This window comes from Jaculus jaculus, chromosome 16 (genome assembly GCF_020740685.1).
Source record: "Jaculus jaculus isolate mJacJac1 chromosome 16, mJacJac1.mat.Y.cur, whole genome shotgun sequence".
In the NCBI taxonomy this organism is placed as follows: Eukaryota; Metazoa; Chordata; class Mammalia; order Rodentia; family Dipodidae; genus Jaculus; species Jaculus jaculus.
The window spans coordinates 26,628,158-26,655,950 of NC_059117.1; the positions used below are offsets into that span (position 1 = coordinate 26,628,158).

Consider the following 27,793-nt stretch of genomic DNA (forward strand, 5'->3'; position numbering starts at 1 on the left):
ATCCCTCTTTTTTGTGTTTTTTCATGATGCTTTTTTTTTGTCAAGAAGAAGGTGAAGTCAAATATTTGGTCAAAGACACCAAGGTTTTCTTAATGGCTCTTAGAATTTATATTCAGAGGACACCTTTTCTCATCCACTTTTTTAAACATATTCCCCACAGTTTCTACTGGAAATATTCTCATCTATGCAGAGACTGGGTATTGTTGCATTCACCTCTTGAGGATATGCAGTCTGTTCTTCAACTGGAAGTTGACAAGGGCCTTGCCCTTCTTCTCCTGGTTCTGCACTCATCCTGGGAGTTCCCTAAGGCCGATTCCCATGTTACCATAGAGTACATAGCTTGCACTTGAGAGTACTACCCCAGCACCACAGTTACACAGCCCTTTAATTAATTACCTTTCCAATTGCCCCCGGGGACTACTCCGCCTCCCAAGCTAGAATGTCTCTGATCTTGGGACACTCTTGGTGTTCTATGTGGAAAATATTCTTATTCCAGGAGCTCCTATAGAGCCGTCATTTGCTCACCTCTATGGGGGGTTCTTTTCCAATTAAATCCCACCTGTTTTGCATATTTATGAAATTCTTCAATCATCCTTGCTCTCTGTAGGCCTCCTTCCTGTTTGTTTCTAAGATTGAATCTTCTGTAATATTATAGCGTTTTGGGGAGAAAAGTCAGGTAAAGCTTATGTGATAAGTCAGCTTGACTTAGAAATAAATAATGGGTTATTAAATTATTTTAAAATATTGCATTCTAAAGCTCAACATGAGGGATTAACACCTAATTGAAATAGTGCTTAAAAGATATATTTAACAATGATGTCTAGATTAGATAAGTAATAGTAATTTCTTGACACATGCAAAATGTCCTTTTACATTTTCCAATATGCAGTTAATTTAGTCAAAATATTTAATGTAGTTGATCTTAACATGATTACTTAACCAAGATAAAATCTGCTTAAATAGTTATTAATATTAAAAAGAATTCATTAGAGGTACTATTAAATAAATTATTAAAATATCAGGTATATTATGAAAGAAAGCATAATTTAACAAGACAAAATAATGTTTGGAGATCCATCTTGAGATAAAGCTCAAGTTTAAACTACTAATTTTTATCATATAACTACAATGGCACTAGCTGAGACCACAGGGTCAGAAATAACTTGAAAGAATAAATGGTAGCACGTTTTATGGGAGGTATAAGAGTCTCATGGTGCCCTGAGAGTAAGTTTCTTAAGAAGCAATAATCTAGCAGCAATGACATGCTCATCAATCATTTAGGGAGCGATGGGAGAGTTTACCATTTGCACAACAGCAGTCAATACACCAGCAGTGACAGGTAGTCCTAGAGCCAGAATGAGAGAAAGTAGCAGCAGGTTCAGAGCTGTCACCATGAGCATGAGTTCCTTTAAAACTGCTCTAGAGGACTTGGAAAGATCCCAAATTTAAAAATCGATGTTTGGCAACAGCATAATGTACTCAGTTGACTTCCTTTTGGCGATACCACATAAGGTATGCATACCTCATCAAAGCTGGTCAGATTCTTCACCTAGATGATTTTGTATCATAGGACTGATATGCAAGTGTGTGAATAGAGAAGGCCCAGGATACTGCATTTAGAGCAATTTTTGTTAACTGTGAAATATACACATTTTATAAGAATCCTGCAGTCACACAAACTTAAAGAAATTCTTGATTGTAATATATCAACTCACTAGAACCAAAGGTATTGACTTGTAGCCTATGCTTTTTGGAAGTAATAATTTGGAGCACAGCCCAAATGATGTGGAGTCTGGTATTACTGTATCAATCACTACTCTCTCTCTCTCTCTCTCATGGGAGAGATGTTCCCTGAGTCCTGTACCAACACTGAGCTGAATTAATTTAATCTAATAAATATGTAGTATGGTCCCAGGAGGAGTAAACTATTGTGCTTAGTTTTTGTTTGGGGAAACACAGCCTTCAGAGCACAAACCCAGCAATGAAAGATTTATAGCCTAAATGAAGAGAAAGATATATCTAGGGCTAACCACAAAATAAGTGAAATGCAGTGAATGCAAGTCGAAAGATAAGGAAAAGGGATGTTGAACCTTCCTGTCGGAATTAGAAACAGCAACACCAGAAAGCACTCTAGTTAGTTCCTCATGATGAATGTAATAAAAGCAAGGCAATATGCAGAATAATAGACAAGGGACAATGGAGGAAGACAAGGTCAGAGAGACACTCCTGTGAGATGTGTTAACTGGTTTATTGTGAGGTGAGTTAGTTTTGCATGAGAGGCTAGACTATAAAAATGATAACAGGGCTGGAGAGATGGCTTAGCGGTTAAGCACTTGCCTGTAAAGCCTAAGGACCCTGGTTTGAGGCTTGGTTCCCCAGGTCCCACGTTAGCCAGATGCACAAGGGGGCGCATGCATCTGGAGTTCGTTTGCAGAGGCTAGAAGCCCTGGCGCGCCCATTCTCTCTTTCCCTCTATCTGTCTTTCTCTCTGTGTCTGTCGCTCTCAAATAAATAAATTAATTAATTAATTAAAAAAATGATAAAAAACTCTGTATACATGAACTTGGCCTTGTCTGTACTTTAAGAAATTAAGGTAAAATATTTTCAAGAAAATGAAAGATGTCAAAACTTATTTGTTGTATAGATATGTCAGGCATCTTATTGTCAATGGGGGTAAAGTGGAATATTTAAATCTCTGGATTATAAGCAAAGTTGTACTCAAGTTTTTGCTGCTTCAAATCTGAATTAATATTCAGATATACTTTAGGAGGTGTTGCTTGGGATAACATTCATTTTACTGTATCTATTTTTAAAAATTCTATAATACATATAAATTGCTATACTAGAAAGTACTTTCACATTATGAATCACAATTAATACTTTCATGTACTCTTTTCTCCTCACTTAATGCATAGGGCATTTTTTTCAGTTAATGACTCAAAAATATAAAGCTCATAAGCTCTAAAAATTATGTTTATTTTCCTAACAAAGTACTCAGTTTCATTTCCTTTGCAGTGTTTCATCAATTCCTCTTAACATTCTCAACATTGCTATTTTAAGAGCATACATGAGAGCCTAAACTTCTACATAAAATCTCTGATAACTTCTGCTTTTGAAAGCTCTGTCGTGTGCCACCAACCAGTGAGGCACAGACCAAACCCCCCAGGATGTCTCCTGCTAAAAAATAATAAATAAATAAATACATTAATAAAAAAGAACACAGTACAAATTCCACCCTTCCAAGAGCAAGACAAACCTTCAGGTCAACAGGGTTTTTTTTTTTTTTTTTTGGACAAAATAAAATATGTTTATCCTTCTTCCTCTGGCTTGACTACTTGTGACTTTTAAATATTTTATTACAAAACTTTGGGGACCTCAATATCCCATGTTAATACAATCTCTAAATTCAAGGACTCTGTGGCACTATATTTTCTGAAACATGAGCTGACAAAATCCTCTCCCTGTAGCTAGGGAAGACTCATTTTAATTGGCTGAAGAGCCCAGTGTGGTAGCGCACACTTTTAATCCCAGCACTGGGGAGGCAGAGGTAGGAGGATCACTGTGAGTTCAAGACCATGCTGAGACTGCATAGTGAATTCCAGGTCAGCCTGGGCTAGAGTGAGACCCTACCTTGAAAAACCATAAATAAATAAATAAATAAATAATAGTGATAAATAAATAAATGGCAGAAGCATATAAAGCATCTTTCAGATTGCTCCTTTTCTAGTTCATACCCAGACTCTGAGGGAACCAACACATTCAGAACATATTTCCTTGACTTGCTGAAGTGGACCCAGGACATGCTGGGGCCCTGCACTCAAAATGCTTGTGAAACCATCACTCGCAGCTATAGACACAACTCCCCGGCCTCAGATAGTGATCTGCCACACACCAACAATCTTCCCAGAAGCTCACTGGAAGGAGACCCGTGGGAAGTGGCCAAAATGCTGCTTGCACCCAGGGTTCTGCTGCTAGAAAAGAATGTGCAGGTTAATGGAGGGACCTGGTTTTAAGAGAAAGAACATTAAAGAGGCAGTGTGATGTCCACCTAAACCAAGGTAAGGCAGAAGATGGAAGATGTTCAGCATTCTCAGGAGAGATCCCACAGGGGATGCCTGGGAATCCATACACAACTCACCCTGCTGTTGTCTCCCAAGGGAGATCAGACTAGTGCTTCTCCATTTTCTTCCTTTCTCTCCAAAGCATGCCACCTTGGGGCTGGACCCTCACCCTCTAATGTAGGCTTAATCATTGGAAAAAGGCTGAGCAGACAACTTCAGAAAAGAGTGTATCGTATTTTACTACAACATTGCCTGGCCCCAGTACAGGTAAGGCGATGGAAAGAGATAGCCCCAGAACGCAGCCTTAACTCTTCTCACATGTTTCAGTTGATCTTTATTTATTTTTTTTCTGTTAAGGATAAGCAAAATACTCTGAAATCCCTTATGTCCAGGGCTTTATGACCCTCAACTAAGAACCCTTAATTTGTAAGGAGACTAGGGAAGCCTAGGGATCTCTAAACCTAACCCTGACATTGTTGATGATTGATCCACTCCTGAGAGGTCTACATGTCTCTCATGGGGAATCACAGCCTTCCCTATAATCTGTCATTAATGGTTTATCGACCCACAGTCTAAGAATGTCCTCAGCATCTGAGCCCTGTAACAAGAGATTTCCCCACTTTACTGTTAGCTGTCCTCAGGATATTTTTTTCAATATACACACATACATATATATGTATATATATATAATATAATATATTAAGAATATTATATATTATTACATACACACACATACATATATATATATATATATATATAGATAGATAGATAGATAGATATAGATATAGATATATATATATATATAGAGAGAGAGAGAGAGAGAGAGAGGGAGAGAGAGAAAGAGAGAGAGAGAAAGAATTGGCTGGCTTCAGCCACTGAAATTGCACTCCAGAAGCTTGTGCTGCTTGGTGGGCCTGTGCAACCTTGCTCTTGCCTCACCTGTGTACTTGACGACCTTGCTCTTGCCTCACCTGTGTACTTGACTACTGTGACTTTTTAGGCATGACATCCCTTTTGCACATCCCATGTCAATGCTTGATCGATAAAGAGAACAAAAAGAGAAAATCTGACCCAGGTAATGATGATTGATAAACTTGATATGATATCAGGATTGCTATCTAAGTGACTTTACCAACTCTTTTTCTCCTAGACTGCCTTCCTCCTTACTCAGCCTCATGTACACCACATCCTGGTGCTGTGGAACATGAGACAACATGTTCTCTGCCTCCTGGCTGTGGGGCTCGTGTGACCTGCTGCCTCTTGCTCCGGCAGCCAGGCTTCCCCTGCAAGCCCAAATGAACCTTGCCTCACTTGCTTCTTACACCTGATCACAGCAATGAGCAAACATGCCTTAGGCTTTGTCTTTACGAAGGAAACCATTTGTGCTCAATGAGAGACTCCACATGGAACATTTTCTTCTCTTTTCATATATGCTAGTGTGCAGCAAAGGTATAGAAACAAACTCTATGGAGTACTTTCAGAAGACAATCATTATAGTCATGGATCTATTTCAGTAGTATTGGCTCTACGTTATGAAAAAAAAAAGGTCATTCAATTACTTTAGTAATAAGATCTAGTTCTGAAGGGAAATCTGTAAGATTATAAAAGAAAAACCATAACCAGTATTGCTTCAATTATTAAAAAATCATTAATCTAGCTGCCATCAGATATACTTAGTGTTGTTAATAACTTGAGTAATTTGATATTGTATATTGTAGAATGCTAACATGCTTGGAATTTAAGAAAATTCACAGAGTAAAAACAATCAGTTTCATCTCTTGGGCTTACTGATTAAAGCTAAACCCATGATTCCTAATAATGATTTAATCTGGAAAATTATTTTTTTTCTTTCTCATGTTAAAAGAGATTAAAAGTATCATTCTTTCATCTGAAGCCAACTCATGTATTAACAGTATTCTACTTCATAGGAGGAGTTTTGAGTCAGTAATGGTAAAGGACTTAGAAGTTGTCCTGCATTAATTTCTGACCATGAAAGGATACATTGCAATAAATGGTGAGTCAGTCGCAAGAATTTTGAAAATGTCTTCTTGTGGCATGCAGCCATGGTGGGTAACCAAGTGCTCTTGAATTGGCTCCGCTCAGTGGAATGGAACCCATAGCTGGAACTGGGAAACAAGTCAGAACCATATCCAAAAAATGAGCCCACTCTCCAATATCAAGCTCCCACCAATCTTGGGCTACAAGAGGGCCTACACCTACTAAATTTCCTCTAAAATAATAATGGTCATCCCATTTATCAGGTGCTGACTTCACTCTCCATTGGAGAATCTGCTTCTCTTTTTCAAATGGACACAGAACCTGAGGAGAGAATCAACCCATCACACCTCACCAGGGCCCCAGCTGAAACCATAGAGTAATTGGGGAAATGAGCAAGAGTGCTGCTTTCTTAGTGAATCTGGTACCAGCACAAGGGTGAAGGAGATGGACACAGAGAACACTCCTACCAAACCAGAGATCCAGAGACACAGAGGCTCCCTCTTCATCCTCTTCATCACTGAAGTAGACCTAAAACAACCCACCATGGCTCAGGGAAATTGGCGGAAGAGGGGACAGAAAGTTTGTTAGAGCCACAAGTTGGGACATTATGCACAGAGTCATTGCCTTTTCCCCATAACTGATGGCTGCCCCCACAATGCACAACCCACATTCCCCAGGGAGGAGGGTCCCTGCAGAGGAGGGAGGACAGGGAGGAGGCTAACGATGGTACCAACATGGCTGTTTACACACTGAGTATGTACATAACTAATAAAGAAAAAAGAAAAAGAAAAAGAAAACATGCCTTGTTGTAAGGTATATGCAGAAGGAAAAGCAGAAGCAGAGGTAGCTGACCAAAAGTTACGTGCTTGGTACGTGGCAGAGGCTGGGAAAAGATTTCAGGCTCATGTACTTTTAAAATGTGGATTTTTTTCCTCCACTCACAGTAGCTGTCTCTCAGGAAGCTGTGGTTTTCATCCTTGGCACTAATATGTGCCTGGTCATTTATGTTGTGGAGGCTTGCCTTCTAAACAGAGTAAGCACTGTGAAGATGCACAAGGTTGTGTCTCAGAGGTGTTAGGGGGTCCCCTATGTCTGTGTTTCTGCCACCACTATTTTAGCAAAGCAGCCATGTCAGGCAGTACCACTGGTTTGAAAACTTCCAAATTTAGTCAGCCTTCCATGGCTAGTACTGTCTTATTCTCTCCCATCTTTCTCAATTTGTCATTTCTCAGTAGAAATGTTTAAGTTCTCTTTGATTTATTCTGTGCTGCCTTTTCTCATTTGATCAGTCACTGGGCCTTATTTATAGAACCTCAAAATATCTTTTCATTCTCTCATCTCCGTCATGGCATTACTTCTAATCTGAACTGTTATCATATCTCACACTGACTCTTATTACAGTGTCTTTCTAAGTGCTCTGAGTTACATTCCCATTTCTGACCGCTATCTTTCTAAATCATGGTTCTGATTATACCAGTCTCAAAAAAAATCACTACCTAAAAATGAAGTCCAAATCTAACGTGGCAGATGACTCCCTTTGGACACAGATAAAGGGCATAATTCTTCCCCTTGCAATATTCTTTCCCTTTCCTTGAAAAACCCACCTCAACTTTGTGCACCTGGATATCCTTTATATGTCACTTAATCTCAAGCATGATATTCATGCATTTTTGCCTGGTTCTATCAGTTCTTTGTAGCTGGTTAGAACAATAGTTTCTTTTTTTGTTTGTTTGTTTGTTTTTGTTTTTTTGAAGTAGGGTCTCTCTCTAGCCCAGGCTGACCTGGAATTCACTACGGAGTCTCAGGGTGGCCTCGAACTCACGGCAATCCTCCTACCTCTGCCTCCCAAGTGCTGGGATTAAAGGCGTGCACCACCACGCCCAGCTAGAACAATAGTTTCTTAATTTTGGGTTAACATAGTACTGAATACTTATTACTCACCTTAATATCTGTCACACACCACCTCATTCTGTTTAATTGCCACTTGACTAAGTTTTTTTGTGTGTTTAACAACTAAATCTAAATCATATTAGTTCTGAGCTAAAGTTTATAATATACCACCTACCATACCAGAGGTGACAAATAACAGTCATTTAAATGAACAAGAATAAATGAATGACATTCTATTTTCTTTAAAGAAACACACACAGCTGTTCATAGGAACATAAGCAACAATAATTCTGAATCCTAAACTTTAGTGTTATAAAACAACTCAAACTAAATATAATGTTGGATTCTTTCAGCACGATGCATTTTCTTTCACCAAAACAGGTTTCTTGGCAGAATTTTGGAGGCAATTCTTAAAGTTCCAAAGTGACTATTCCTATCTTTATTCTTATCATCTAGTTCCTTCACATTTGTGGGTCCATAGATTGTCTTGAGTGCTTTGCTTATTAAAGTCTTAATGTACTCAGTCTATTTTTATTTATGAGAATAGCATCTCACATGCTCTTGTTTATTTTATATTTACAGTAACACTAGCTTAGGTAAACACTATTTAAAGATAATGAACTAAAGTGACTTAATAAAATAATAACTTAATCCAAGACAAAAGGAAAGTTTTATTATTTCAGCTATTGTCATAATAGATACTGCTTTATGTAAAGAGAATGATGATGCTGGTGGTAATAATGATGACAGCAAACTTTGTAAGAAACAAAATTCACAAAAATGGATAGCTACCAAAAACTGACAACAGCCACCTAACAACAAAAGCATTAGAGAACACTGCATAAACAAACATTGAAAAAATGAAACATAGTTCACAGAAAAATCACAAGGCCCTCTAGTGGCATAATAACAACACACCTTCAAAATTTTAAATCAGTATAATATTTATTACTCTTTAACAATGATGAAATATTGTCTTTATATTGCTTTAAATTGTGGTTGGAATTTAGAGTTTAATTAATTTCAGTATCTAGTCTTCCTATTGTGATTAGGTGTTGTGGAAGGCACTAAGTAAAATACAGCAAGTAACATGGATGGATTCTACTCAGTGGTGACATAAATCAGTGAACAATGGTAGTGTTGCATGGTTAATGCTCCTCTTTAAGGGTAGGTGCAATGTGAGTAGGTGATATCAGATCATAAGATATCTGAAGGCAGTGGGTTTTATGCATTAGGTTTTATGCATAAAGTTTTATGCAGTTAGTGGCAAGATAACTTCCTTGTAATATTTTTTAATGTTCTAACATTGTATTTCTTTTTAATATAGTTTGTTCATTTATGAGAGAGAGATAGAAAAGGATGGGCACACCGGAGCCTCTAGCCACTGTAAACGAATTCCAGATGCATGTGCCACCATGTACATCTGGCTTATGTGGGAACTGGGGAATTAGGCCTAGGTCCTTAGGCTTTTCAGGCAAATGCCTTAACTGCTAAGCCATATCTCCAGCCCCCCCCCCCCATAATCTTTTAGGCTTACTTTTTATATTAAGATTTAAAGCTATTTTTAGGCATCGCTTCTCAAACTCTGGACTTTCCTCCTTGGACCTTTAGAAAACACCTATATAAATGATGAAAGTATGTGGAAGACAGGCATGTTAGAGTGGTGAACAAAATAGATAGAAGCAGTATTAAGATTATCTATAGCACATGAATTCCATTCAGGTTTACCTTGGCCAAGAACTCTCTCAGGCTTTGGGATGAGGTAGAGTCAATTGTTCCTTAGGCAAAATGTTTTGGACTGACACGTTTTTACCTAGAGGAGCTCATTCCAAGAGTTGTTCTCTTAAACTTCATGTTCCATGTCATCATATCTGCATCTCAGAGTTGCCTACACTGCAGTGCTTACAAACCAGCAAATACTACTGTGAGTTGATTTCTCTTTTCTATTTTTTTCCCTTTGCACAGCCAGTTTACTTGCATAGCAGTATGTGCATGTGATACCTACCTAATAATGCAAGATTTGAGTAATACCTTATCTCAGAAAGCTTTTCCACTTCTCTGATCAGAGAGGTCCACTTTTCATTAAGTTTTGATGTCTTGTTCCCATTACTTACATAATGCTGAATTCATTCCATGCTAAGTTTGATTTCCTAAATTAACTATTGTTCTTGAAATATGTGTGGGTGTAGGTTTATTACTGATGTCCCATTTATCACTATTTTCTTCATGCCCATACCTAGAATGTACTCTGAAGAATCTAATATTGAATATTTTCTTTTTTTGTCAGCCATCGACCAGCAAGCCTTGCCAGCATGAATGTTGTTACAGAGTACTATTTTTCCATTAATTAGCAGTTTTCCAAATCACAAGCAAGATTGTTCCATGAAGTCTGGGCAAGTTTCAATAGTAATTCTACAAGTGTTGCATTACATGGAGTTAGTGATTTCTAAATACATCTTTAGGGACTCATGTCATGCAGAATTCTTGGCTTTCTTTTTGAGGATATCAGCATTTCAAACAAGTGAACCAAGCATGAATATACTGGATACTTTGTCTCACACTGAGAAAACAAACAGTGGATACCAAAGTAACTGTGATTTCTTCCTGGTGTGGAACTCATATCAAACAATTCCAGCAAACCATTAAATTTGCTATAGATACATATTATAGCCCTGGCAGAAGAATTGCTCAACAAGGAAATGCTTACCAATCTGTTGAGAATTGCATGCTGTTTTGCATTTCATTTTTCATGCACATTTAAAAAAATTAAATTATGCAAACATCCTCTTGAATAACTACTATGTTGATGATAAGGAACCATATTTTTCTTTTTCTTTTTCTTTATTTTATTTTATTTTTTTATTGACAACTTCCATATTTGTAAACAATATCCCATGGTAATTTCCCCCCTACCCCTACTTCATTCCTGTTTGGTGAAATGATATCTTGCCCAAAGCAAAAACAATTTATAAATAGGATTCTGCTCCAGGCTCTGTGGGCTCCACCTCTACCATGTTGATTATTTATTTATTTAGATAGAAAGAGGTACATAAAGAGAGAGAATGGATGTGCCAGGATATCCAACCACTACTAACTCCAGATGTCTGCCCACTCTGTGCATCTGGCTTGCATGGGTGCTAGGGAATCCAACCTGGGTCCTTTACAGGCAAGTGCCTTAACCATTAAGCCATCCTCTAGTCAATGCTGAGAAAGTTTAAACACCAAAGGATTGTTGTGCATATGCACATGGTAATTGCTGAGATATTGCATTTGAAGTACTCCTGAAAAGAAAAAAACAAAACTATTCCAAAACTTGGTCATGTCCTGGAAATCCAATTTAAAGCTGTCCTGGTTTATATATAAACAATAATATGAATTCTTTGAGAATTCTTAGTTTAATAATCATCCGAGAGTAATATAAGATAAACCTACATCTGATACCAGGCTGAAGAAAACCTGTTATGTTTGGGACTTATGGTCCAAAGTCAAGCATGATGACCATATTCCTTCTCATGCCTGTGAAAGAAACAACTAAAATGCTTGACAGGATTTAGTTTCCTAAGCCTTATACCAAATTATACTTTGCTCATGTCATTTTTTTTTTTAAGAAAACTTTGAGCATTATCAACTAGCTGTCATACATTCATTTGAAATATAAATTGCAACATTATCTGGGCCAACTATTCCCAAAACTTTGTAGATTATCAGAACACATTGGGGATCTTTCCAAACTTTACAGAAATAAAAAAAAAAATAAATAAACCAGGATGATTAGCTTTTCAAAGGCCCTTTGCCTTTGTAAAGCCATTTGCCTGTGAAGTCTAAGAACCCATGTTCGATTCTCTAGATCCCATGTAAACCAGACATAAAAAGGTGATGCAAGCACAAAATTGTACATGTGCGCTAGGCGGTGCAAACATTTGGAGTTCAATTGTAGTGGCTGAGGCCCTGGCATGCCAATTTCCTCTCTCTCTCTCTCTCTCTCTCTCATGCTCTCACTCTCTCTAAAAAAATTAATGGATGAAGCCAGGCATGGTGGCATACACCTTTAATCCTAGCACTAAGGAGGCAGATGTAGGAGGATCAGTGTGAGTTTGAGGACAGCCTGAGACTACATAGTGAATTCCAGGTCAACCTGAGCTAGAGTGAAACTCTACTCAAAAATCAAAAAAAGAAAAAAAAAAAGGATGAAAAACTTATAAGTCCAGGTGCTAGAGGAAGTTCTAATTATCCCTTACCTCAGTCCACCCTCAACTTTGGAGTGTATGTTTTCCAATTTTGCTTTCTTACCTGCTAAAAATCTTTCTGCGTACTAAAATAAATTTCCTTGCTCTTCCTGTTGCTAGGGCGTGAGTTCTATTTCAGAAGCACAAGAACCAAGACTGTTGCCTCAATTGGGATTGGAAAGAATATAGGAAGAAAGTGTATCCTTGATAATCACTTAACTACTCTTGATATTTCAGTGAATTCTGACATGTTGGTGTATATTTTACTTAACTGTGATCAAACTAGCTACTGCATGTTGAATCTTGTTCTACAATTGTCATGTGAACCTTTTTACTTGGGGAGATATCTATTCATCCCAGATAGGGCTTAAACCACAGATCAAATTATGATTGTATCAAAACCAGTTTTGCTGAACCAATGAGTCTATTGGGGTTACTTACAGAGCAGGGTGAAGGTGTGATTACAGGAGCATGGGTGACTCAAGGCCACTGTTGTAGTCAGGTTCAAATGCCTGATAGAAATCACCCAATCAGGAGAAGCTTCTGGACAAAAGAGGTTTATTTTGGCTTACAGGCTCAAGGGGAAGCTCCATGATGGCAGGGGAAAACGATGGCATGAGCAGAGGGTGGACATCACTCCCTGGCCAACATAAGGTGGACAATAGCAACAGGAGAGTGTGCCAAACACTGGCATAGGGACACTGGCTATAACACCCATAAGCCTGCCTCTAACAATATACTGCCTCCAGGAGGTGTTAATTCCCAAATCTCCATCAGCTGGGAACCTAGCTTCAGAACACCTAAGTTTATGGGGGACACCTGAATCAAACCACCACATTCCACCCCTGGCTCCCATAAACTGATATCCACACATGGTGTAAAATACAATGCATTCAGTCCAACTTTAAAAGACCCCATAGTTCTTATCAATTCCAATGATGTTCAAACATCCCCATAGTCCAAGATCTTTTAACCAAGCCATAATTCCAAAAATCTTTCCCAAAACCCATAATGGCACAGAATAAACATTCACAGTGCAAAAGATGGCATTGGGCATAGCAAAGAAATATTCACTCAATACAAAATTTAAAACAACCAGGGCAAACATCAAACTCTGTAGCTTCGAATCCAACAACTCTAGCCAGTGACAATTCTCCAAGTCTGATCATTCTAGCCAGCAACAAATTTCTGGCATTGCAATTCCACCCCTCCATCTAGGCACAGTCCTGGAAAACTTCATCAGGGCCGGCAGCTCCTTAGCAACCATCTCGTGGTCCTGGAGATGGCATCTCCACTGGGTCTCCACTGCAATCCATGGTTCATTCTCATGGCCCCCAAAATAAATTTTGATGTTCTTCTTTGTTGTTGAGTATGGAAATGATAGAAGTGATAATGTTATGTAAGAAATATGAGATTTAACTATCTCCTATTTATAGAATACATATTATGACAAAATTGTAATTAGATACTATTAATTACAAATGTTTAACATTAAAGTCCAAGGACAATAGGTTTTGAGATGATAAGAACTCCATTTTATTTTATTTTTAAAAATATTTTTATTTATTTATTGGAGAGAATGAGACAGAGAGAGAGGAGAGAGAGAGAGAGAGAGAGAGAGAGCAAGTGAGAGCATGCCAGGGCCTCTAGTCACTGTAAATGAACTTCAGCATCATGCACTGTTTTGTGCATCTGGCTTATGTGGGCCTGGGAAAATTGAACCTGGGTACCTTGGCTCTGCGGGGAAGTACTTTAACCACTAAGCCATCTCTTCAGCTCAGAAACTCCATTTTAAACCCAAATGCTGCTTTTTATTCATGCGTGTTTATGAAGATCTAATATGCCCATGATTAAAGTAATAATTCATGTACCTATAATATTAAGGAACACATTCAAACTGCTAAGTTTTCAGAAATCCATGTTTCTTATGTCTTAGCAGCTGGCTGTCTGGTAACTTGTGCCATGAAATATTGAAGCGGTTTGGGCACTGGACTTTGAGATTATCTGCACTTATCTGAATGTTCATGCTTATGTCTTTACACATTTCTCACCCAGATCCACTCTGCATTGTTTCATTCCCTCTGTACTCAACCAGTCAAGGTCCTTTCAGCCTACTCTGTGCTCTTCAAAGTAGTTTGCTTTCTGAAATATATCTTCCTTTTCTTCTCTCTCTCTCTCTCTCTCTCTCTCTCTCTCTCTCTCTCTCTCTCTCTCCCTCCCTCCCTCTCTCTCTGGCACATCTTCCAGCATAAGGTAATGAGCCAGTTGCTGTCTGAGCTGAAAGCAGCAGTTTTATTCTTTTCTTTTTCTGATTCCTTATTGGAAAGAGATACACTGGCACTAAGAATTTTGAGGATGCTTTCTATCCTTTGCAATGTGTTGGTCTTCTTCAAGTATCCTTGCTTGGTGTTTTATCAGCAAGGCTAATAATGGTGCACTGGTCATCATACAGACTTGTCTCAAATTTCTTAGGAGTCAACTACTAAAATCCTCCTTCAGGAAGCTATTCTCCTACAGTTCAGGGTTCCAGAAAGCTCCTATGGAAAGGGCTATGCTGGTGTCTATCACTACACAGAAAATTAGATGCCTCTAAATGCTAGGATCTGGGTGTTAACATCTGGGGCTTTAGTACAAGCATTTATTCCTTTGTAAGTTACAGACTGTGGTGGTTTGATTCAGGTGTCCTCCATAAACTTACGTTTTCTGAATGCTAGGCTCCCCAGCTGATGCAGATTTGGGAATTAACGCCTCCTGGAAGCAGTGTATTGTTGGGGGAGGGCTTATGGGTCCTATAGCCAGTTTCCCCTTGCCAGTGTTTGGCACACTCTCCTGTTCCTGTCGTCCATCTGATGTTGGCCAGGGGGTGATGTCCACCCTCTGCTTATGCCTTCATTTTCCCCTGCCGTGATGGAGCTTCACCTCTATTCTGTAAGTCAAAATAAATCTTTTTTTTTTTTTTCTCAAAAGCTGACTACAACACAGGCTCTTTTGCATTCTAGTTCTTCACTATGATCTGTTCATGATCACAGTCACCTCTGTTTATCAGACATAGGATCTTAGCTTTAAACACTAAGGACCTAAATCACAAATGCCTCAAAATAAGCCATTCCACATTTAAGTAAATTTGCAGGTGCAAATGTGTGCCGCTGTTACCTCATGGCCCACAGAATCTTCCAGTTAGGCCTTGGCAATGTAGATTTTTTCCTTCACAGTCACCCTATAGAGTAGGTGGGTTCCTCTCTTACATTTGGAAAGTCAAATGATTCTATGCAATTAGTTCTGTCTAGAACAAAATGTTGTCTATCTTGCTGGTGAAAGAATGCTTGCCTGCAAGAATGAGGGCTAGAGAGGTCCTAAGATGGCTTGAGTTCAGTCCTGAGCATCTATGTCAAAAGCTCAGTCTGGTTTCACATTCCTATAACCCAAGTTATGTGTGGGGTGGTTAGTCGGTATGACCTAAAACTGGGTCTCCAAGTTTGTTGAGAGACTGTCTCAAGGAAATAGGGCAGAAAGAAACATGACATTTTGTTTTCTGGTGTAAGCACAAGGCATCATATCTACACTGATACCAGACACGCACAGAATGAGCAATAAAGGTAATCTATCTATCATGGGCTCTATCTTAAAAGGAAGGTATTTGCAACTAGTAATAAAGGCAAATTTTTGTCATCATATTTTTAACATGGTGATTTCTTTTGTAATCGAGTATTTCACACTGATGAAAACATTGTAGTAATAAGTCATGTAACATGTAGTCCTTTGTTTTTCTGTAATCATAATGTTCAATAAAAAGCTTGTGTAATCTGTGATTTTTTACATGATTTTATTTTTGTACCATTGTGTATGAACCAAGAATAACCAATTAAAATGAAATCCCTTTGGTCAAAAAAAAAAAAAAGAAAAAAGAAAAGAAAGAAAGAAAGAAAGAAAGAAATCAAATGAAGAAGAGTGTTTGCAATTTGTGGATCTTTTTCAGACTTATCTATGCTGTAAGACCAGTGTTAGGTGATTTAAGTCTAATTCACTTTTATCTTCAAGTCTACTTTCCTTTGAAACTCGGGGGCTTCTTATAGTCCCTAAAAGTCATGAAAAAAAGCTACCATCCCATTGACCTCATTTCATCTGCAGACATTCCATTTAATATGAGTGTATCCTTGGAGAGCATCCTTTCATATACTTCCCCTCCACTTCCCTTCTCTTTGCTCGTCTTTCTCTTCTGCCCCTCTGCTTTTGCACACACACCATGTTCTACTGAACTTCTTCTTGTTTCCCACCATCCTCCTGCTCGTCCTTTCTCTCTTCTCTTTCTCCCACTTCATCATTTACTTTACTCCTTCTGTTGCAGCCTCTTTATTTCCTTCCCATTTTACAATTCTCCTTCTAGTTTTCTTCTCTCCCTTCCTCTTTATCTGTTTCTTTTGCATGTAATTTCTACCTCTTTCTTTTTTAAATTTTTTTTGTTTATTTTTATTTATTTATTTGAAAGAAAGAGTCAGAGAGAGAGAGAGAGAGAATGGGCACGCCAGGGCTTCCAGCCTCTGCAAACGAACTCCAGACGCGTGCACCCCCTTGTGCATCTGTCTAACGTGGGTCCTGGGGAATTGAGCCTCGAACTGGGGTTCTTAGGCTTCACAGGCAGGTGCTTAACCACTAAGCCACCTCTCCAGCCCTCCACCTCTTTCTTATGTCTCTTCCTCCTCATTTTGCTTTCTAAATGCAGGAATTATTTTTGTATCTAATATTTTTGAAAGTGGGATCATAGATCATTTAAAGTGATTAATTTTAGCAATGAAATTGTCTTCATATATTCTTTTGAAGTGAGGATCTCACTCTAGCCCAAACTGACTTGGAACTCATTCTGTAGCCCAGGCTGGCCTCAAACTCACAGTGATCCTCCTGCCTCAGCCTCTCAATTGCAGGGCTTAAAGACATCCATCACCATGCCCGGTTTTATCTGCATATTTTAAAAAGTACATAGGATCATATTCATTCATTTTTTTTGTATTCATATACTTAGAAAACATTCTTTTATTATGCTGCTTTAAACACCATGGGAATAGAGTATAAAACAAGACAAAACAATAACCAGTCTCTTAATAAAGCCATTCATCATCTAGTAAGGATAAATTTACATAAGTGTGTCCAGATGGTCATGCAAAATATTATTTCCAGATTTTATATGTCTATTATTTTGAATTTGCATAACATTAGTTTGCTCCAGGAAACATACTATATGGATTCACTATCATTGTTACTCTATTGTAAGCTACAAAAGGTGCACATTTCCATGCATATATGTATAGCTTTCAATCGCCTCTTAAAGCATTGCTTATACATAGTGAGTGGCTTCTTACAAAAGTGCATGTGACACACGAAGCCTATATAAGAATTTTAGTTGCATAGATACAGCACAAAATCAGTAAAGTCTTTTCTCCTTAGGAAGAGAAAGGACAAACTAACTATCCAGCTCTTGCCTGGATATTTGGGTCTTTGTTACCTTGGAATTCACAAAGCAAAGTACGTTTACTATCTACATGCACATATGCAAACACACAATCATGAGGGAATACATGAGGGAATACACGAGTGAATACTCATTGCAAGCACTTCCCATCGTGTCATCTCTAAGACCCAGGATTCGAGGACAGTCTCCACACAAAAGGAATCCTTCTTCAAATTGGTCTCTGAGGTACTGTTATCAGGTCTGCTGGCAAGCAGCTCCATTCTCTGTGCAGAGGGAGGCAGAGCTCTCATCATTACACAGGTCATGCTCCTTCGGAGACCTTTAGAAGCTGTGCGGAGCCCACAGATGGCACTGCAAGCTTAGCAATTACTTACAGTGCTCTTCAAAGCATTGTAACCCAGATTCTCCCCTGTCTACACAGGTCAACTTATAATTGAAATTTTCCTGCGTACTTTCTATAAGGAAGAAAGAGTAAGTTTTTTTTCAAGGTTACTGTATTTCTAAAATCTTTATTAAAAATCAATAAGTAATTGAATGCATGAAATGAGCAAAAAATGATTAGGTGAGAATAATTTACTTTGCATTTTTTTTTTGATTCTGTGATACAATTAAGGGCCACAATTATCTGTTAGCCAGGTGGCTATCATTAGCTGCTCATTAGTATGTGTGGTTACTGTTGAACTGAATGGGAGATGAGGAAAGTCCACTCATAATTCTTTAATCCTTTTGCTTTCCCCTTAAAGGGGTATCCATTCACTAAAGTATGTGAATACACGTGAGCACATCCTCTGAAGAATCAGCTGGGTTTATTCTTACCAAACAAATGCTATCAAAATACATAAATACAGTTACTGCTTCTATTGAATGCCTGGCACAATTTTATCAGGCTAATTATATTTAGTTGACTCAAGGAAAACAGGGATTACATCATTTTTCCTTACGTAAATTTATTACGATTCTGTTCCTTGGCCATGTTTGCATGCAGGCTTCCATAGGAGAAATGTGCCACGCCATTCAAATGTTCTTTCTTTCGCTGTGTTTATTCCCCTTCTCACCCCTTTCACCTCCTTGACTCTCAGTGTTCCTTGAACTATATTTATTTCATCCTGTGAAAAATTCAATGGTCACTTCTTGCCCCCTGCCGGAGATTTTTCATGTGATTTCAGAAATCATTATACTGAAAACAGAACTGGGGATGGTAAATGAAAAACAAAAAAAAAATCCACTGAGTTTGTCAAAATGGCTCTACTTTAGAAACTGGCAGACGAATAAAGAAGCCCTTGAAAAACGAATTACGTTCTAGTAAAATGAACCAGGAAAAATCATTTGCTGTGGTCCAGTCATTTCCTGACCATGAGAAGCAGTTGGGACAATGCTTAATTGCCAGACTTTGCGCGACACAAAATGTCACAACAGTCTCCCATTGCCAAGTCCTCTGAGTTGCTGTCTCAGTTACTGACTCATCACTATGAGAAAATCCCCAGTTAAAAGCGACCTGTGGAAGCGAGGGCTTTGTTTTGATTGACAGTCCAGTGGGGAAGAGTCTGTAATGGTGGGGAAATCCTCATATTAGCAGAGAGGACTTAGAGAGAAAGAACAAGAACTGGGGCTGAGTTATAAAGCCTCAAGGCATGCACCCCGCCCCTCCACGGTGTACTTTCTTCATCAAGGGTTCACCTCCTAGTTTCCACATTCTTCTCAAACATCGACACCAGCTGGGGTTTGAGTACTTGTACACATGGGTCTATGTGGGACACATTTTTACATTCAGTCCATCACAGTTACATTTCTTGCCTTCCTTCCAGAAGAACTGTACTACTTCAAGTCACATCTCACTGAAAATTGAAACATTTATCTTATATTTTTTGTACAATGTTCTTATAGCTATAGAAGCATTTAATAAATAATAAATCAATCTGTAGAGGATGTAGTATTTCATGTGTGATAGGAGTTAGTGTTTAAGCTAAATGATACATGTTGTTTACCCAAAAGGAAAATAAGAAACCTAAAACATTAATATAGTAGTAGCAATAATAATTTCTTAATATTTACTAAAACAAAAATATTCATATTTTTGCACTGAAAGTTTAGTATTAAAGAATTATAGGCATGTACTGGAGGGATAGCTTAGTGGTTAAGGTATTTGCCTGCAAAGCCAGAAGACCTGGGTTTACTTCCCCAGGACCCATGTTAGCCCGATACACAAGGGGGTGCATGTGACTGGAGGCCCTGGTGTGTCCATTCTCACTTTCTCTTTCTTTCTCTCTCTCTCCCTTTCCCTGATTCTAATAAATAAATAAAAATTTAAAAATACTTTAAAAAGAATTATAGAGTCAGTACAATTGTTTGGTTTTAACCGAGCTATGAAATTACTTTGTAAAAAAGAAAAGCCCTTGAGCAACATAACTGTAGTTTATATATGTATATATTCAGTTAATGTATATGTACCAATTTTTTACTGTCTTATTTTTTCACATGTACATGCTCTTGTGCTTCCTCTGATATACCACTTATCCCACACCCCATACTCAGATTTCTGGAGCTAAGTCTGTTTGTACATTCTACTGCACACTACAGTGTGCAAGATGTGGTATTCTAACTGCCTCTTGAATTAGAGGAATCCAGAAAGGCTTAAATTGTCTTTTCATAAGCCTTAATTGTAATCATGGTAATTGTACAATGTTTTAGTATTAATAGTAAATTAAATATTTATACAAATAATTTTACTAAAAATAAAAATGTGCTATTATTATTATGAATATAACTTAAGCCAGCAATTTTGTAATTGGGTTGATTAACATTATTTTATTTAAAAAGGAGTGGGACAGGGAGGAAGGAGGAGGGAAATGATGGTACCAACATATGATGTGTCCATACAAAATTTCTACTTAATAACAATAATAAATTATAAATGAAGTGGTAGGAATGAAATGGTCTTTTTATATTTAAGAAGATGTTTATTTTAAGCAGTAAAAATCAGTAGTATTTTTTTTTTTGTTTTCCATATTTGTGTTTAATAGGTTTGGAGAGTAGAAAAGTCATGTTATTACTGGTGAAATATTTTTTTGTTCTCTTATTTCTTTATTTATTTTATTTTGTGAGAGAGACAAAGAGGGAGAGAGAGGGAGAGACAGAGAATGGGCACAACAGTGCCGCTAGCTACTGCAAACGAACTCCAGATACTTGCACCACCTTAACTACCGAGCCATCTATCCAGCCTCTGGTAAAGTAATGTTAATCAAAGAAAAAGGCTTCTACAGAAACCTCATAATACCTCCTGTTTCTGCTTTGTCAATACAACTTTAAATGTGACAATTACCAAGGATTATTTTATGGAATCTCTGTTTTCTGTGTCACTAACTTGGGCTTTGAACATTTTAAATGTCTTAGACTTCACTAAGGAAAAGGCTTTGTGTTTTGTACCTATTCACATACTATTTCCCCTTATGCATATGATTTTTCTCAAGGATGGGGTATTAAAACATACTTGTGAGCAGGTGGTAAATCAAGTAAAGAGAAGGGAAAGGATCACATAGGAGAATGTAAAAGCATTGAAGGACCGACATTGAGGAAGAAAAATCGAGGGTGTCCAGTAGAAAGGCTCTGCACCCAAGGTACAAGGATGACTCCTGGCCGAAGCAATATGAAATTTGTCCATGAGCACAGATACAGCTTGCTTGTGGTTTCTCGTGGTGAGACGACATGAAGTGTGACTTCTAATTGTATTGTCTTGGTAAAATACAGTAAGTTATGACTTGAGAATGAAAAATAGGGAATGGTGTTATTAGTTGCAGGGAGAAAAATATAAGATGATGGTCTAAGGGAGAGGTAAAAGGAAAGAAGAGGATAAATTGCCTAGGGAAAGACTAATATTGACTGAATTTGAGATCTATTTGAGGTCTGAGTAACTAAGCAGGAGTAGGATGATGGAAAAAGAAAAGAGGGGCTGGAGAGATGGTTTAGTGGTAAAGCGCTTGCCTGTGAAGCCTTAGGGCTCTGGTTCAAGGCTCGATTCCCCAGAACCCACGTAACCCAGATGCACAAAGTGGTGCCTGCGTCTGGAGTTCGTTTGCAGTGGCTGGAGGCCCTGGCGCACCCATTCTCTCTTTCTCTCTCTGCCTCTTTCTCTCTCTGTCTGTCGCTTTCAAATAAATAAATACACAAAAAAAACCTCAAAAAAAAAAAAAAAGAGAAAATAGCAAAAGAATGGAGAATAGAAGAAAGAAAAATATTTCTGTAGGGGGCCATAGAATCTAAGCTTGTATTATGGTCTGAATGTTTCTCTCCAAATTTCTTACATGTTGGTACCTATTCCCCAGTGTGTCAGTAATAGTGGAGCCTTTGGGGTCATTAAAGCAGGGCTCTTGTGAAGGGGATTAGCATTGTTACAAAAGAGACCTGTGGGAGTTTGGCTTTTCCACTGTATGAGGAGCAGCAAGAAACAATCATCTCTGAAGCAAAGTGGGCCCATGTCTATGGATGTCTTTGTCTTAGACTTCCCACCCTTCATAGCTATGAGCAATAAATTTTTGTTGTCTATAAATTTAAAAGAAAATCCTTATAATGTCCAACCACAGAAAAGATAGGCACAGCTAACATTTTTGTGAATTTTGTTCTTCCTTTTACTATTGCCACCTGACTCCAATACAGACTTCCCACAGGGAGGTAGAAGATGAGGTTATATGTGAGCAAAAGATGATGTATGCCAATGTCTTGTCCAAGTTCCCAAACAAATGACCACTTAAGATTTTGTTAATATGACTTCCTTCTCATGATTTCCTTGAATTCCACCATACCTTTAACCTCATGAAGAAGTGTCTGAACATTACAGGATTTCTTTCCTCAGGACTTGGGGCCCATGAATTCCACCTCATCTGCTGCTTTTCCTCCTGACCTCCTTGTGTTTTGAAAGGAAAAGAAGCAAGCTGCCTGGTGGTAGGGGCCAGTATAAATAGTTTGCTCCCAGTTATTAACAGTTCAATGGGGGACACTGAGATCTTGGTTCATTAAGTTGTGATTCCTAGGCAAAAATCATAAAGAAACAAAGAGAATTCTCCTTGGTACTTTATGTTAAGATGATCTTAACATTATGAGAGGAAAGTGTGATTTATTTTCTTATTCTTATATCCCATATAAAATACTAGTTAGGATTTAAAATCGATTACTCATGTCAAAGGGTGCTGTTATCAAAGCATTATTTTTCCTTTAAAATATGAATGGAGAGATGGCTTAGTGGTTAAGCACTTGCCTGTGAAGCCTAAGGACCCTGGTTCAAGGCTCGGTTCCCCAGGTCCCACGTTAGCCAGATGCACAAGGGGGCGCACGCGTCTGGAGTTCGTTTGCAGAGGCTGGAAGCCCTGGCACGCCCATTCTCTCTCTCTCCCTCTATCTGTCTTTCTCTCTGTGTCTGTCGCTCTCAAATAAAAAAATTAATTAATTAATTAAAAAAAATATGAATGCAGTAAAGAAAAAAACTTTTCTTTTTTTTTTTAACTTTTGTTCATTTTTATTTACTTATTTGAGAGTGACAGAGAGAGAAAGAGGCAGATAGAGAGAGTGAGATTGAGAATGGGCGCTCCAGGGCTTCCAGCCACTGCAAACAAACTCCAGACGCGTGCGCCCCCTTGTGCATCTGGCTAACGTAGGTTCTGGGGAATCGAGCCTCAAACCGGGGTCCTTAGGCTTCATAGGCAAGCGCTTAACCACTAAGCCATCTCTCCAGCCCAAACTTTTCTTCTTGTAATAATCATATTCATATCAAATTTTGAACTTAATTCTCTTTCTAGCTAAAAACAAACAAACAAACAAAAAACACTTTCCCATGAAAGAACTCTTCATTCATGAAAGTCTCTCACAGCCGGTCTTTCCTTCCATCCCTCTATCCCTCTTTTCATGCCTTTTTCCTCCCCTCCTTCTTTTAAAATTTGCTTCCTAACAACTGAGAATCACACCCTTTTCTTCAAATTATTGTCATAGAAGAAAGACTTAAGTTTTCACTCTTGCTTTCTGCTAAAAAATAATAACAAAGTTATAATTGAATGCCTGTCTTCTGCAGAGATTCATTGAATCCATATTTAAAAGTCTGCTACATAGAAAAAGAAAAAGAAAATTCCTGGTAATTCTCATGCTTATGTATTATTTAACTAACTTATTATAATTTGTAATCTATTTTTAGCATATTTCACTAGTATTATCACATTGTCAGGTAGATATAATATCTTCTTTGTTTATAAGGAGCATGTCATAGAGTAGCAATGAAACAAATCAAAACATAAAACTCACTGATATTACCTAAAATGTCAAAATCACTCTAACCAATTACATAGCACACACAGTCAAAAGTTATTACAGTGTAAGTATAGCCTACCTGTAATAGCATAATTTGCTAATTTAGTTCTTAGTTCATTCTTTCAAAAATATGTTGAGAATAAAGAAAAACTCAAAATGGGAATTTCCAGGTATTTAATCACTTATTGTTTATACTTTTCTTCATCCAAATGCTATGTTTTTGAGTTGACAGTATCTTCTTTGGAGAAAGTTCAGAATGTGGAGGGGGGAATGAAAAAAACTAATTGACACAGCTAACTTGAGCTCAGTTTTTTTTTTTTTTCTATTTATTTGAGAGAAAGAGACAAAAAGAGAGAGAGAGAGAGAAAGAGAGAACAGGTGCACCACAGTCTCCTGCTGCTGCAAAAGTGCTCCAGATACATGCATCACCTTGTGCAGCTGGCTTATGTGAGTCCTGGGGAATTGAACCTGGGTCCTTTGGATTTGCAGGCAAGTGAGTGCCTTACCCTCCAAGCCATCCTCCCAGCCCTCAAGCTCAATTCTGTCGCTACCCTCTAGCTTGATATATTCCAAGTACATTTCAAAGTGCTTTGTTTGTGCTATTTCAATTCGCCCTACCAATGTTCTTATAAGAGAGTTAATGTGACTATCTGCAGTTACCCATGAAAGGATCGCTTTTCTAACCTGAGATTAGGCATCCAAATGCATCATGCCTGCCATCTGGACCCAGCGGCTCTTTTCGTCAGCTCAGGTCTCAGAGCCACGCATGGAAGCTGAGCAGTACACAGCTCGCACAGCTGTACACGCAAGTCTTGAGTGTGCGGCCTCTGCTCAGCCACCTCTCAGGTGAAAAGGCTGATACATACTTTCCAAAAATAATATTTGGGTGGTGGCACATGCGTGGATTCCCAGCCAGCACCCAGGATTCTGAGGGCAAGGTCTGAAGGTCATTTATGCCTGCCTGTGTGACATACACATTCCTTCCCAGAAGTCTTGCAGAAGTTCTACCACGGTGGTTCTGGAGGCAGTGTATCTCGTGATATCTTGAAGGGACTGGCATAAACCCCGTTCCTGTGGACCTGCACGAACAGCTCCTTGAATCAGCAGAGCAGAACCTTCAACGTTGAAAGAGTGGACGATGAAAGGCCTGAAGTCTTCAGGACCCCAACTTTTGCCTGTGAGAGCACTAAATGAAGTCTTCATTGGGGAGAGGCTGTCATCCAGGGCTTCCTACTATGAAATTTCACCTGGTGATGGTCCATGGGAAAAACAGACAAGTTCTGGGCTCAATCTGTGTACTGAAATAGGATCTAAGGCCTGGTCGTTCAATATTAACAGGGTTGCAGCTCAGGCTGTTGAAGATGTTTTAAATATTACAAGAAGACAAGGAAATTTGACTTCCATTGCATAAAGAACTGGTAGAGAAAGTAACAAATGAATATAATAAATCACTGTTGTACAGTCCAGAAGAACCAAAAGTACTTTTCAGTATTTGAGAACCAATATCAAGCAGTCGCCAATGTTGTTTCTCCACAAAAGTTTGTGTTTGATCTGGTGGTTGGAATGCCTGCATGGTTGTGGATGAAGGAACATCTTTTGAGTTCAATGATGGAGCAATTGCTTCCATGATGATCAATAAAGAAGATAAGCTTCGGAGTGTTATTAAAGAACAGAGAAGGATTTTCTCAGATGACAAAGTTTGATTCCTCAAAAAATATTTTGACTGCAGAAACAGACTACCTGTCATAAACCTACCTTAAGACTAATTACTATTAGGCTCAAAGGTGATAAAGAATTCTGACAGACAGAGGCTATTCACTTTATGAGAAAATGGAAGGACTAAACAGGTCAGAACTGATACCAGTGAAAAGCAATTGGTAACCAAGAATTTTGATACTCATAAATATAGGGAGGCAGGCTTAAATAAAGGAGTATTTAGGATTCGAAATTTAACTGTACAATTTTTTTTCTTCCTAACTTTGTGGAATTGGTCACATGTATCATTTGATTATTATATTATTTTTATAGTGCCTACAGGTAAAGACTTTAAAAATTTTTTTTCTGGAGAATTTTGATTAAATTCTGACATTGACCTAGTTGAAGTAGGTAGATGTGTTTTTATGTATGCAAAGAATTTTCTAATTCCAGGACACAATGATATAATGACTATTGACAAAAATTTCAATGACATTTGAAATTATTTGTAGATGAATTCTGACTCATTCTGGTTAATGTCAACAGTGGTGGGTGAAATACATCTATTGAGATAAACCATGATGTTTTATAAATATATTCATTGTCCCATGGCTCTTTTAGGTCAATTTTTTGAAAAAGTGACTTGAATCCAGTAAGACTTTTCCATCTTGAAACTCAACATGAGTTCAAGTGCTAAAAGGATAACTTGATGGATTTGTTCTATTAGAAGTTTAGCACAATCTTTAAAGTTTTGTTTCATCTAGTATTATAGTAGTACTATAAGAAAGAACGAATTTTTTCAATATGTAACACAAAAGTTTTGGAGCCAGGCATGGTGGCACATGTCTTTAGCCCAGCACTCAGGAGGCAGAAGCAGAATAGCCATGTGTTCAGGGTCAACCTGGGACTGCACAGAGAGTTCCAGGTTAGCCTGGGCTGAGTGAGACCTTACCTTGAAAACAACAATAGAAAAAAGTGTTGAAATTGCCTTTATTATTATGGTGGTTTTCAGTTTTATTTCAAATTTCCATATCTTTCTGTAGAATAAGATGTCAGAGCTTTTCTTTGCGACCCCCATTATACAATCTCTATTTTTAGAACTTTTCAGTTAACTCATCATCTACTTATAGTAAGCTGAGTTTCCACACCAAGCTCCTACTGCTTAATAATGAAATGTTATTCTCATGTTATTTATTTAGTTGCTTTTCACTTGGTGGTGCAAATTTCTCCCATTGGCAAATATTTATTGAACGCCTACCCTGTGCCATGTGTCTGGTATTAGACACTAATGAGTGAAATACTCTGTTTTTATAGAACTTGAGACCACTGTGCTCAGACAAACTGTGAAAACGAGGGAGGTATAATTAAATTGAATCTCCTAGTTTTGCCACTTAACATGTTGTTCTTACTGCTTTTTAAGAAAATGATTGTCAGTATGCACAGGCAATCTAGGAGCAGATGTCCATACAGAACAGTATCTGTCTGCATAGACAGAGCAAAGAATTATGTGTGCATCTGCTGAAAATAAAAACTGGTATTTTCTCAGGGCTGGAGAGATGGTTTAGTGGTCAGGTGCTTGCCTGTGAAGCCTAAGGACCTTCCCCAGGTGCCACATTAGCCAGATGCCCAGGGGGTACATGTGTCTGGAGTTTGTTTGCAGTGGCTGGAGGCCCTGGAGCACCCATTCTGTCTCTCTCTCTCTATCTGCATCTTTCTCTCTCTGTCTGTCGCTCTCAAATAAATAAATAAATAAATAAATAAATAAATAAATAAACAGGCTACTACCAATCATGGGCTACAAGAGGGCCTACACCTGTTAAATTATATCTAAAAAAAAATAATGGTTATCCCATTTATCTGGTGCTAACTTTACTGTCCATCGGAGAATCTGCTTCTCTTTTTCAGATAGACGCAGATCTTAAGGAGAAAACCACCCTATCGCACCTCAACAGGGCCCCAGCTGAAACTAAGAATAATTGGCGAAACAATCAAGAGTGCTGTTTTCTTCATGAACCTTGTACCAGCACAAGGGTGAAGGAGATAGACACAGAGAACAATCCACTCCTACCAAATCAGATACCCAGAGACACAGAGGCTCCCAAGACCTCATCACTGAAGCAGACCTAAAATGAACCCAACATGGCTCAGGGAAATGTGTGGGAGAGGGGGTG

At 38.2% G+C, this 27,793-nt stretch overlaps 1 pseudogene; it reads left to right on the plus strand.

Moving 5' to 3' along the window:
- Positions 1-25,630, plus strand: part of LOC101617675 — a 185,444-nt pseudogene extending 159,814 nt beyond the window's left edge.
- Positions 25,631-27,793: the final 2,163 nt, after the last annotated feature.